The sequence below is a fragment of the Mus musculus genome, chromosome 8 (assembly GCF_000001635.26).
Source record: "Mus musculus strain C57BL/6J chromosome 8, GRCm38.p6 C57BL/6J".
Taxonomy (NCBI): Eukaryota; Metazoa; Chordata; class Mammalia; order Rodentia; family Muridae; genus Mus; species Mus musculus.
The window spans coordinates 82,403,728-82,416,606 of record NC_000074.6 but is presented as its reverse complement, the minus strand read 5'-3'; the positions used below and the strand labels follow the sequence as shown (position 1 = coordinate 82,416,606).

The window sequence follows — 12,879 nt, the reverse complement described above, 5'->3', positions numbered from 1 at the left end:
TCTTAACCAAATCCCACTGCAATAGTCCTGGCTTTATACTCCCGCCCGCCCATCCAAGTGAAAAAGTAACCTGGTGGACTGAAAACTCAGCAGGTGACTGTTGTAAACAGGATGGAAGCAAATGCAATGGATGTTTCTCAGAGTGCTGGAAATATGAACAGGATGACTGTCTTAAAATAGTCACATAAACCCAGTCGTACAATTCTAAAAAAATTCTATACAGAATGCCAAAAAAGCATTTAAGATATATAAGACAATTAGCAATGTTATAAATTAATGACATCTGAAGAAGTTGATAGAAACTCTCTTAAATCAAGAAAGGAGCCTGAGTCTGCATGTTCAACAGCCCACGGATTCAGGATACAAATTTTTGGTCATTACAGCTCTGTGAAGCATTCTCTCCACCTCTCCCTCTCCCCTTCCCCTCTTTTCACCCCTCCCCTCCCCCACTTCTTCCCTCCTTCCTCTCCCCACTCCCTCTCTCATTAAACCTCAGTATCAATCCTCAAGCCCTATAAACCATTCCTTATACTAATTTTTATTACCTGTGTGTGAATTTCACATAGTAAGGATATTCTGAACCTCTCCATGCCCTCAACTCCTATTACCACCACCATCAACTTTCCCATCTCTTCTCATGAAACTTTGAACTTACTTAAAAAAAAATCTGTTCATTCCCCATCAAATCCAGTTTGTATTGCCCAGTTAGACTTGAGATTGGGGTCTGCTCTGGAAACAAACCCCAAAATTGACTTTCTCTCTCCCAGCAGCCATCAAATCCCAATAGCTCCTCAGTTAGTGGTAGGATTTTGTGGTCATGAACTTTCCTGGACATTCCTCTTGATCACAAAGAGTCTGAACTTTTGCTGGACCTTGCAGCCAAAGTCCTTGTAGTCATTTGAGACTTTGAACCCAGTTCTCCATCTGCTGTGTACTCAGCCTGTTTAAATTTAACCTGCATTTAAGAGTATAGTGTGACCAACTTTACTGTGCTTTGAATCGCCCATGCAATCAGCTTTATAACCTAAGCTAAATTCATAGCATAGCTTTGATCTTAAGTTCATGCCCTTGACTCAGAATAGTGTGTTTTTGTGTGTGTGTGTGTGTGTGTGTGTGAGCACATATGTAATTATTGTGGCAATCATTTGCTGAAAGCAGCCAATAGATGGAAAGCAACCTTAAACAAAATGAACATCCCATAAATGTAAACAATGTGTGGACATAGTTTGATCATGTTGCATGTGGTTTAGAGTGAGTGGTATTTTACATCAGCTGGGGTCAGGAAAGTCACTTTTTCACTCATCAAACCTTGTTAAAAATCTCTATAGCGAGCATACCTCAACCCTTTCCTATATCCTGGCTCCCATGCTATCCCTGTTAGGGACAGACAGATCAGACACACCCAACAGCCAGGCTGGTATCCACATAGGACAGACAGATGGCAGGAGAGAGGTGAGTCCTGTGATTCTCTCTGAAAGGATATTAAAGATGTTAGGAACGACATGCTGTAGGTGATCCTAGAAGAAAGGTCTGAGACAAGGGAAGAGATGATGGGCAGAGTACCATGGAGTTTCTGTGGTCTGAGCAATGTTGGATGGTACTACATAGATACCTAATATATGTTACATACGTTAAATACACTCATGTGTGTGTCAAATTCTTCACAATTTTGAAAGCAAGGGAAACTTGTCTAATGATCTCGGGAGAAAAATATTTTGGCATATTGTATTATAGTTACACAAGCCAAAAAAGATTTAGTTATAAGATAATCTCAGTTGGATCATAAAGATATTTCATAAATAATTCTTCTGAAGTTAAGATTCTTATTGAAAAGTGCTTATTTCTTTCATATAAAGAATATTGTTTTTCTAATTCGCAGCTGGAAGAGCACCTAAGGTTAAAATACCAGAATTGTTCTCAATATAAACAATACATAAGGCACCAGCACATCTCAAATTATTCTGAAACAATTTTATTCAATTCAATAGCTATTAGGGCAGGGTTAACAAATATAATCTATGCAGATGAATATCTGTTGAGTAAGAAAATTTTTTTTCCTTTTCCATTTTTTATTAGGTATTTAGCTCATTTACATTTCCAATGCTATACCAAAAGTCCCCCATACCCACCCACCCCCACTCCCCTACCCATCCACTCCCCCTTTTTGGCCCTGGCGTTCCCCTGTACTGGGGCATATAAAGTTTGCAAGTCCAATGGGCCTCTCTTTCCAGTGATGGCCGACTAGGCCATCTTTTGATACATATGCAGCTAGAGTCAAGAGCTCCGGGGTACTGGTTAGTTCATAATGTTGTTCCACCTATAGGGTTGCAGATCCCTTTAGCTCCTTGGGTACTTTCTCTAGCTCCTCCATTGGGAGCCCTGTGATCCATCCAATAGCTGACTGTGAGCATCCACTTCTGTGTTTGTTAGGCCCCGGCATAGTCTCACAAGAGACAGCTACATCTGGGTCCTTTCTATAAAATCTTGCTAGTGTATGCAATGGTGTCAGCGTTTGGATGCTGATTATGGGGTGGATCCCTGGGTATGGCAGTCTCTACATGGTCCATCCTTTCATCTCAGCTCCAAACTTTGTCTCTGTAACTCCTTCCAAGAAAATTTTAATTCAAATATTTATACTGTTTTACATTTCTGAACTCTGGCACTGTATAGATTTATGGGGTTCTCATAATAGTGTGTAGGTAATAATTTCTAACTTCTTTTGAGATTTTTATTTCATGTATAATAGTGTTTGCCTGAGTATATGTTTATATACCACATGTGTGCAGTGCCCACAAGGACCAGAAGAGGGTATTAGATTCCCTAGAAGTGGAGTTGCAAATAGTTGTGACCTACTATGTGGATACTGGGAATTAATTGAACCTTGTCCCTCTGGAAGAACAGCAGTGTTCTGATCTACTGATCCATCTCTCCAAACCTTATAGTTGCCAAATTTCAAAAGTTAACAGTGCTGTAATACTTGGTTAACAGCTATGATTACCCTAAAATCGCCCAGGTACATACATGCCAAAGTATATACCTATAAAGATGGTTGCTACTATGCCAACTACAAAATATCACAAAGTAAGGTTTTTAAAAATATCCAATAAAATAATAACAATGTTTATTAAAACATTGTACTATATACTCGTCAGGCATGGATTTTGAAAAGTATTGGTTGATATGAGAGTGAAATGTTAATGATTACTGAAAAAGATATATATTATTTTTTACTCTAAAGTAAGATTTTATAATAAAATCTAAAATAATCTTTGAATATGATCTTCACAAGGAACATTTTTAAGTCTTCACTTAACATTTATTACCTTTCAGTGCTAAGATTACAACCTACTTCTATGTCTTTGTGTATTAATTCAAATGAGGAGATGGGTAGAAAAAGCTGGAAAGAGAAATGGAGGAAGTGGGGGAGGGAAGTCTCTGAGCCTATATCTCATAAATGGAAGAAATGTACAAATCTCAGCTAGCTTGAGAAAAATAATGGCAGTGTCTAACCAAATGTGTCCAAGCAAGAAGGACCCATCAGGAATAGAGGTGAGCATGAACTGAAGCTAGCATGCAAAGTCTCTTTGAAGGAAAGAACTTTCAGTAAGAGAGAAGGCTTAATGTGTCAGAGTAGAATGAGAAAAGTACTCAGTTGATTTATGTCTAGGAAGAGTTTATTCCCTGCCTGAAGTCTCAGGAAGCAGGGAGCAAAACCATGAGCTCATTAGAATAATTTCAATTATAGGAGACAAAACGAAAGAAAACCTAGTAGACTGGCTAATAAGAATGTCTGAAACAGCTGCCCAAGAGGTTATCTGTGAAAGATGATCTTGTCTTCTGGGCGTGACATGGAGATTGCACTCATGAACTCACACCAGCAGTGCAGCTTACACAAGACAAGATGAGATCAAGCCGCCAAATGTTCCACATAGATGGTAATTCACTTCCTTTACTGTGGATGGAGCTGTTGGCAGTCATAGCTTCTGGGAGAGGAAAAACTCTTCTTCCTTAGTGTAGCAACTGGTTGCTTTCCAGGTATAGCAGGTGGGCCCCACATTCATCTGCTTATAGACAAGACTCATTGGACTAAATGGATCACAAAAGTAAAAAAAGACATGAACTTGGGAAGGAAAGGCGTTGAGGGTAAAGAGGCCATGGGAGAGGGAATAATAGAGAAAGGTCTACTTTATCATATGCATGTGTGAAATTCTTAAAGACTAAAAAGTGGTTAATTTAAAAGTACATATATAAAATATTTTACTGAAAAGTAGAATCACTGTCCTCACTGTATGTGACAATAAAGCTAAGGGAAATTGTAGACACAAAAAATTATCTTCAAGGATAATGGGAGAAGTATTATCAGATTTTATGGGCAATTCTTTTTTTAAAAGATTTTTTATTAGATATTTTCTTCATTTACATTTCAAATGCTATCCACTTTCCTAGTTTCCTCTCTGAAAATCCCCTTCCCCCCCCCTGCTCCCCAACCCACCCACTCCCACTTCCTAGCCTTGGCATTCCCTTATACTGGGGCCTAGAATCCTCACAAGACCAAGGGCCTTTCCTCCCACTGATGGCTGCCAAGGCCATCCTCTGCTACATATGCAGATAGAGACACACTTCTTTAGTAGTTCATCTATGTGAGCATTGAGCATACAACAATTGGTACTGTAAATTTACCTTTTATTTTAAGTCAAAACTTTACCTCAAAATTTTGCTTTTCAGCATTAACTCAAAAAGGGTGCCAAAATTTGTAATTAAAGAATATTTGGATAATTTGTGGAACTTTTATATGGACATGACTTTTGTTTTACATTAAGATTGTAGTTTGAATTCATGCAAGATCTAGTAATATGGTTGTGCGCTGAATGAGCTGTGGGTATACAGAAGAGAAATGGTTCACAGTTTCTTTTGAAGTAGTATCACAAAATTATTGTAGCTGAATACTTTGTCTATGATTGTTAACTAGTGCTGCCTCTGAGAAAGTATATGAAAATCTATGTTTTTTTGGTGAAACATTAAGGAAAATTTAGGAAGTAGTTCTTTATGCTATTTCATACATATCTTTAGGAAATTCATCCAATAATCAACAAAGATAATAGAATGTAATCATACACATATATTATACTCATGTGGAGAAATTTAAAATAAATAAAAAATCCATGGGACAACATCTTGTAAAGAAAGGATTATGGAGTCTTGGCTAGACCCTGCATTAACAGAGGTGGCAATCAGAAAAGGATTAAAGAATCCTATGAACAGCTGAGGGCTGTCAAAAGCCTATTTCTATTCTACAGGTCTTTGCAAATATGCTTAGGTATAACTACAAAGGAGGGCATATTTGAGAAGGGAGACCTATGTAAAGAGATGCATACAAAACAGCAAAGCTGTTGTTATGACTGGTTTACACAAGTTTGAATATTTATTTATGGATGGATATTTATTTATGGATGTCTTCAAATACAAAGCATGGATTCTTCTGGTACCTTTTAAAATATCTTTACTATGTTTGAACACAAAAGCCAACTTTGTGAATGTAAGATTTCTTTTTTATGCTCAGTAAGCTCATTTCTAATTCATGCTACAAACACAATAAAAATGTCAGGCCTGTACTGTGAAATCCAGTTTTCAGAAAAATGACCACTTAGTGTTTGTGTGAATCTCTCTTTCTGTACAGCAATAATACAGGTTTTAATGTGTTTGTTTTGTTTTCTTGGAAAGTGTCACATTTTCTATTTTGTTTGGGTAAGAATTCAAATACTATGTCACCCACCTCCAATTTCACCCACTGTTTCAACTGCTACAGAAGAATTCTTTTAAATGTATTAATCCACAAATTTTACAGCAAAGCAATGCTATTTTCCTCCACTATTCCCACATTGTTTAATAACTATTTTTATTACGTTAAATTAAGCAAATTGTTTTAATTATCATTGATGGTGGCTTTTGATGACAGAGCCTCCCTACATAGCACACATTGGCCAGGAACTCAAAATCTTTTAGACTTAAACTTTCAGGTGCTAAAATCACAAGCATGTGCTATCATGCTTACATTTCATCTTTAACTGATGTATGAGAATTATACACGTCAATGATGCAGTGTATTAATTACCTTTCTCTTGCTGTGATAAAATACCATGTCGAGAAGCAATGAGGGAGAAACAGTTCTCTTTAGCTTCTGGTTCCTGAAGCATAAAATTCACCATGGTGCAGAAAGCATGGCAGGGCTGCAGGAGCTAGAAGCTAGCTGATCACATTTCATCTGTCCACAGGACACAGCGGGGAAGAGGGGAGGGGAGTGGGCCATATATAAATCCCTGAGAGCTCACCTAGTGAGGTACTTTCTCCAGTAAAGCTCTACCTCCTGTAAATTCTGTAACCTCCCACAAATTAGCCTTCAAGTAGGGAACCAACTGTTTAAATATAGAAGCCCATGGGACACTTCTCAGTCAAACCATCACAAGTGTACCATGTGATACTTAATATATAAATTATGTTTAAATTAAATTAGGTACATCAATTGCCTCAAACTACTATCACCTCTTCATGGCAAAACATTCAAAGTCATCTATTTTAGTTTTTCAACACACATAAATGCTATGTTATCACCTATAGCCATCATCTTATAACGGCTATCAGAAAAGTCCTTCTTCCCTCAGCCTCTAACTTAGCATCCATGACCACACTTTCCTTGACCCACGTTCATTCCCCAACTTCTTATAACCATCCTCTAGTTTCTATTTCTAGATGAGCTTTTTGGAGTCTTCACATGAACGGCGCCAAACAAGATTTGTCCTTCTTTGTGGAGCTTATTTTATAGAATGAAATAGATTCTGCTTCTAGTTATGTTATGACAAATGACAAGGTTTCACACTTGTATGAAGGGTGAATGTTTTCCCATAGTGTCTGGCCACATTTTCTTTACTTCCATTTCTTAGTGCTGCCAACAGTGAGCGGAAGAGTCTGACTGCAGATGCCTCTTTCTCTGGTGGATTCTGTTCCTTTGTATATATTCCTGAGCAAGGTTGTTGGGTCATATGACAGTTATCTTAAGTTTTAATGGAACTTGTATATTTTATTCCACAGTGGATATGGTAATTCATACTTACACCCACAGAGTGCAAAGTTCCCCATTTACCCACACCTTCACTTGCAGTTATTATTTGTCTTTCTAATGATATACATTTTTATTGATATCAGGTCATCATACTCTTTGTGGTATATATCTTCAGTAGTTTCTCTTATGGTTCTTAAAAAAAATTTCACTGTGAAGGTTCATCTTGGTTTTCAACTTGACTGGATCTGGAATTGACTAAGAGGCAAGCCTCTATACTCACCTATGAGGAACTTTCTTGGTCTTCTTTTCTTTTTCTTTTCTCCCACTGTGTGACGTACTTCAGTGCCTGTAGCCTATAGGCATGGAGGCTGGGCAATGGTTAGGAGCCACAGTTTGCTCTAGCATGGGACACTATGAGAGGCCCATGGGGACTAGCCTGCCATAAATCCAAATCCATGCATGTGATAGCTATCCTTGACCATCAATTTGACTACATCTGTAGTTAACTAAAACCCTAGCAGCAGGGCACACCTGTGAGGGACTTTGGTTTTCTTTTTATGATTGGATCATTTGAGGTGTGGAGACCCATCTTAAATCTGGGCCACACCTTCTGGTGGCAGTTTATATAAAAGGCATGGGAGAAGAAATGGCTCATTCTTTGTCTGCTTGTCTTCACTCTCACTGGCAAGTCCAGTCCTTACTGGTGTTGGACCTACTTCTGTGAAATGCTGACATATACTGAAAACCAATTAAGACATCCAGAAACCTAGAATGAAGAAATATTGATTCTTGATTTCCATTGAGAGGTAGTCATTGTGATATTTAATATATTAAATATATTCATACACACACACACACACACACACACACACACATATATATATATATATATATATATATATATATATATTCTATCAGTTGTTTCTCTAGAATGTAGAGAAACAGAATCTAGAAGCAAGATATTGTGAGTAATACAATCAGGTTATCTGAACTGAGAGGAGCCACCCTGACTGTGACAATGTGACAAGGGAACAACCTTGCTTTTCATCTGACTTCCTTTTTGTTTCTTTCCCATTGTTCAGGCAAATTCTACCCAATCACTGCTGCTGCTATATTCCTTACTGTTACTGACTTAAATACTTAGCTTCTTTGTCCATTCAGCATGGACTAGAGACAAATGGTCCCCATGACCTTCCAGGGCCTCAGTGTCTGAGCAGGCCAGCTGAGGCAGGCATTCAGCTCAGTAGACTGCCAAGCTACTAGCATCTCAGTCCTCTGGTATGAAGACAGCTGTTTTTGTTGGATTTACTCTCTTATGTAAGACAGCCTAATATATCATCTTTAAGTATATATTCATTACTTTCTGTCTGTCTAGAGCAGCAGTTCTCAACCTGTGGGTCATGACCCCTTGACAAACATCTATCTCTAAAAATACACTCTAATTCACAACAGTGGCAAAATTACAGTTAGGCAGTAGCAACAGAAATAATTAATGATTGGGGGTCAGCACAACATGAGGAACTGTATTAAAGGGTCATAACATTAGGAAGGGTGAGGACAATGAACCAAGAAAAATCCTAACTAATATATATTGTTTAGTTTCCTAACTTTTACATTTGTATTTAGGTCTTTACTGTGTTTCCAGTGGATTTTTATGTAAGGAGGTAGGGAAGGGAGGGAGGCTTAGCTTTGTTTTTCTAAATGTAAATTCCAAGGCATCCCTGTTAACTTCCTGCTGAGAACTCACATGGTTGACAGGCAAACTGAAGCACTGAGATGTGTGTTCTTCTGCTGAGTTCCACATGAGGAGTACTTTCCTCTCCACACTCAGCTGATAAGTAAATGGAATAAGAGTCATATAATAATTTCATGTGTCTTTATCACTGTTAGCAAGTACATGTGGTATAGAGTATTACATGTCAACAATAACAATATATTCTATTGCCTCTTTAGACTCTCAAGTGATCAATCTAACACAGGCAATTTACGTGCTTTGTTTTAGATTCTGATTGAGAAGGTCAACTTTAGAAGCCTGTTCAGAATAGGTCTATTAAAAATGAATTCACTTCTTGTTTCTTCTTAAATAGGATTTAAGCATTTCATTTAACCTTACATGCACTTTGAGATATGAAATATGTTCTAGTGCTTACTCATCTCTACCTTGAATCAGACATCTTCTCTAACTTTGCTATGGATACACCCAGACACTACAGTTCAACAAGGTTGCCCTTCCTTATTAAGAACTAGCAGCAACTTGTGGTTTTTTACTTTTCCATCAGCTCTCTGCCAGCCAGCTGTCAATCACTTTATTCAAATGGCCTATGTTTATAGCAGGGCTGCAATACTTGGGACACTTTCATTACGGAAACACAGAGAGCTCAGCAGGCAGAAACCAAGTAGCTGATAAGCATCCTCCCTCCTGGGGACTAAACTCCTTCAGAGATCTGACCTGAGAGGCTGTAGATGATTTCTTCTCCAGTGTGTGTTTCAGAAGCTGTGGAGTGTGGCAATCAGTCTGGAAGTAGCTGAGCATACAGGTCCGTTTTCAAGCCAGACTGCTTAAGTGCAAGATAACACTATGTATCAGTCAACTGTCATGTAATCTGAGATGAATGGAAAAAAAATCTATCTACCCTAGCATTAAAAAACAAAACAAAACAAACAAACTAAAGACAAAAATCAGGAAGAGAGAAACAAATGTAGAAAAGCCTTGGTTTAATACTTACAAAATGAAGGCCATGATGTTATCTTGGAGTGCTGCTGACTGCTGTGAGCACAAGTGTGTTCACACCTGTTCTTACTTGTGTGACTGCATCGAATTTCATACTGTACGTACCCCATTACTGGGTGAGATCAAACTAAAAATAATTAAAGATAACATGGGCCTAGAACCACTGTGTAAGATCTACAGATGCAGTGGCTAGCATAGTTCAGCCCTCACAGCCCTTGACAAGCCAATGTAATTCCTCACTATGAAGGAGGAAGAGAGGGAGGGAGGGACACAGGGGGAGGGAGGATCATTGCATCTTAGGGTCTGCACACTTTCCATATACTTTCAAGGCCACTTTCCAAAGACCAAAGGACCAATGAATTCCTGCCATTTTACTTGCCCTAGCAGGCTGTGAATGAGGCCACTGCTACAGGCTGCATTCATCAGATCTCACAGGTTAGCATTTACCTTCTCTTTGACTAGAAAAATCTGTTGAAAAAGTTATTTCAATTTCTTTTCCTTTTCTCTTCTCTTCTTCCTTTTTCCTTTTTCTTTTTCCTTTTCTTCTTTCTTTCTTTCTTTTCTTTTTCTTTTCTTTCTTTTTTTTTTTTTTGAAGAATCTCATTCTGTAACCCATGTATGCCTTGAACTCTTGTCTGCTGCTGGTCTTACCTACTTTGTGAGTTCCTCTTTTTCCCACTCTTTGTTCCCCTGGTTTCACCTCCTATAAAGAGAGAATGAAGGAGAGAGATATCTGTGAATCTAGTTTCTTCTTTGATTGCAGCTGGTTTTTGCTACTTTGTGGGTTCTTCTTTTTTTCACACTTCATACCCCAGGTTCTACCATATATCACTAGATAGAAAGAAGGAGAGGGGAGAGAAGAGGCAGAGAGAGAGAGAGAGAGAGAGAGAGAGAGAGAGAGAGAGAGAGAGAGAGAGAGAGAGATCTCCTTGAATCTAATTTATTTTTTCTTTGAGCATGACTACTAACAAATCACAACCAATGACCATTGTGTCCGCCTATCAGGGTTCTAGAATTTATATATTCTCTGAAAAGTTGCCAAAATTCCAAATGTCTTCACACAATCATAGAAACTATCTGCAGCTGGCAAAACCACACCTCTGCTAGAACAGGAGGTAAATCATTGTTAGCTGCTTCAGACTGTCAGCAGCCCCACATCACTACATTTTGGGATTAAAATGAAAGCATATTCTTATAATATTTCTGTGATTTATTTTAAAGAAATCAAAATTCCAGAATTGTCACTCCCCATGGTTTCAGAATTCTAAACACCAGCAAGTTGTTATGAGCCATGATACCCATCTAGTAATTTATTTTAAATACAGCAAAGTTAATCTTTGGGAAATCATCAGATGTTTTATTTAACTTCCCAAACTCTGACGTTCTTGTTCATTCTTTGAAAATGACTGCCATGGCCTCTTCTATGAGTTTAGTTAGTTTGTCCTCATCCCTTCTCCCATTGTAATTGTCAAAGTTTTCTTGAGGCAATTTCAAGATTATTCCATCAATCTTTGTCTTTCTTTTAATTTATGTGGTGGAATTTACTTGTTCATTGGTGTGAGTGATTTTCAATATCTTCCCAATGTGCCTGTGGCAAGTGAAAGTACAAACTGCATATATTAAAGTTCTGTTGGAGTGGAATGCAACCAAAACAAATTATGCCACACAGTGAATGTCACTGGACTGTGGGCACTTGTGAGTTATTTAAAAATTCCTCTTATATTTGTAATTAAGAAAACAAATTTGCCCTGCATGTTTGAGAGGCAATAGTAGGACAATGAATCCCATGGCAACAATGCTCTAATTGACTTCATTGTCATCAGCATTATTCTTACCACAAATGCATAAATGCCTCATATATCATTTACCATCTTATTTTGAAACCTACTGTATATATCTGAAGTGGGATCAGCAGTTAAAGGCCAGTTAATTGTTTTTCATATACTTAGAGTGCTCTGTATAGTTCATCTCATGAGGAAAGCACACTCTTAAGTTTCCTAAGTATTATGAAAATTCTCCAGTAGCTCAGAATATTTAATACTTGGTGGCTCAGAATATTTACTACTGCATGGTATAAAAGTGTATTGTTTAGGCAGGGATGCCTGATCAGTCCTGAGGATGACCAGCAGGGTCTGGATCCTAGGGCTGGTGAACATCTGCTAAAAGCAGCTGCCTCAGTTAGAGCACGTGGACAGAAGCGGACAACTGGGATGCATTGTATGTTCTGGCCAAAGCAGCAACCAGCCCTGCATGGAGGTACTGGGTGTAGTCCATGAAGTGTCTTATTGATGGTCATGTGATTCCTCTACCAGTTGAACAGCACACAGGAGACATAGGGCGATCTGGAGAGATGCGAAAGGAATCACCTTGCCGGGGTACACAGAGCTCTGTATTGGTCCAAGTTGAGGCATGAGATATTGACCTACTTGCTCACCTCTACATCACTCACATACTGTGATGTTCACTTCTAGTACATCATTGTGATGGAATTCAGTCCAGCTTCTGGCCTATTTTTATAGTGCATGCTCATTTCACGAAGCAGGGCTTCAGTGTGAAATGGAAAAGTGGTTGGGTTTGAAACTCATTGAAGCTGTTCAAGACAATTCACTGTATTATCCTGTACAAAAAGAATATTGATTTTAAAAATGTATTTGTATGTGTGTGTGTGTGTGTGTGTGTGTGTGTGTGTGTGTGTGTGTGTGTAAGTGCAGGTCCCTCAGGAGACCAATGCTGTTGGATCCTCTGGAGCAGGAGTTACAGCTGTTAGTGGATCATCTCAGTATGGTCCTGAGAATGGAAGTCCAGACCTCTGCAAGAACAACAAGCTCTTGAACTGCTGAGCAATCTCTCCAGTCAGATTTTTATGTTTCTTTAAATATAATTTATAATGGTAGTAAAATTTTAAATGGTTGTAAAATACACATTTTCACGATTTTTATTATAAGTAAATTTTGGTGTGATTGTTACCAAAACATGCATTATTGTTTCAAATATAAACCTTGAAGGGATACAAGATAAGTGTGTGAGAACAAACTTCCCATTACAATGATTTTATGTGGAATGCCACACACAGTTAATAATTAGTCGTTCA

General features: G+C 38.2%; 1 non-coding gene across 1 annotated transcript; it reads right to left on the bottom strand.

The window, feature by feature from the left end:
• Positions 1 to 7,380: 7,380 nt before the first annotated feature.
• On the bottom strand, positions 7,381 to 7,516 carry Gm25138. The gene has a single exon (XR_003947686.1). It is a non-coding gene; the product is annotated as a small nucleolar RNA SNORA42/SNORA80 family (small nucleolar RNA).
• Between the last annotated feature and the right edge of the window lie 5,363 nt (positions 7,517 to 12,879).